Source organism: Agelaius phoeniceus, chromosome Z, assembly GCF_051311805.1.
Source record: "Agelaius phoeniceus isolate bAgePho1 chromosome Z, bAgePho1.hap1, whole genome shotgun sequence".
Lineage (NCBI taxonomy): Eukaryota > Metazoa > Chordata > Aves > Passeriformes > Icteridae > Agelaius > Agelaius phoeniceus.
Window position 1 is genome coordinate 93,791,134 of NC_135303.1, and position 1,487 is coordinate 93,792,620.

Here is a 1,487-nt window from a genome sequence, read left to right on the forward strand (position 1 = left end):
TTGGTAATGAGGAGGCTGCAGAGTTCCTGGGAATGGGGAATCCGAGGAGAGCGCGGGGATGGAGGGAAGGGACAATCCTGGGCAAACGAGGATTGCTGGGAAACTTGTTCTGGGCATGGCAGGCCCGAAAATAAACGGAATTGCAGAGAGGCTTCTTTGGATGAAGGATGGACGGACCCATCCATCCGTCCATCCTTCATCCATCCATCCATCCATCCATCTGTCCGTCCATCCTTCCATCCATCCATCCGTCCATCCATCCATCCATCCATCCATCCATCCATCCATCATCCATCCATCCATCCATCCATCCATCCATCCATCCATCCATCCATCCATCCCTCCCTCATCCATCCATCCATCCATCCATCCATCCATCCATCCATCATCCATCCATCATCCATCCATCCATCCATCCATCCATCATCCATCCATCCATCCATCCATCCATCCATCCATCCATCCATCATCCATCCATCATCCATCCATCCATCATCCATCATCCATCCATCCATCATCCATCCATCCATCCATCCACCATCCATCCATCCATCCATCCATCCATCCATCCATCCATCCATCATCCATCCATCCATCATCCATCCATCCATCCATCCATCATCCATCCATCCATCCATCATCCATCCATCCATCCATCCATCCATCATCCATCCATCCATCATCCATCCATCCATCCATCCATCCATCCATCCATCCATCCCTCCATCCATCCATCCATCCATCCATCCATCCATCCATCCATCCATCATCCATCCATCCATCCATCCATCATCCATCCATCCATCCATCATCCATCCATCATCCATCCATCCATCATCCATCCATCCATCCATCCATCCATCCTTCCATCCATCCATCCATCATCCATCCATCCATCCATCCATCCATCCATCCATCATCCATCCATCCATCCATCCATCCATGAAAAACCCACATTTGGGTGCACGGGGACACCAGGAATTGCTTAGGTCAGAGGGGACCTCAAGTTCTCCCAGCTCCATCAGCCAGGCATGGGTTAACTCATAACTGATAATGGAAACCACCAATCAGCTGGTTTTAAAATTTGAAAAGTTCAATAGTAATTAAATGGTTATAAAAATAGGAATATAATTCGAGTAATAATAATTTTGATAATTTGAATTAGGACAATATGAGACGATAAAGAGTTATGGATGTCTGGGTACCTTTTTCTGGGCAGCAGCCTGCAAAATTTTATTCCCAAAACCAGGCAGAAGTATCAATCCCAGCCTGGAGATTTTTTATTCCCCAAATCAGGCAGAATTATCCATCCCAGCCTGGAGAATTTTTATTCCTGAAACCAGAATTATCAATCCCAGCCTGGAAAATTTTTATTCCCCAAGCCAGGCAGAATTCTCAACCCACAGTAAAATTGAGGCTGGAATCACTCATCCCAAATGCCCCCGAGCAGCAGCAATAAAGGCTCTGTTTTCTTGCAGGATGTTTTT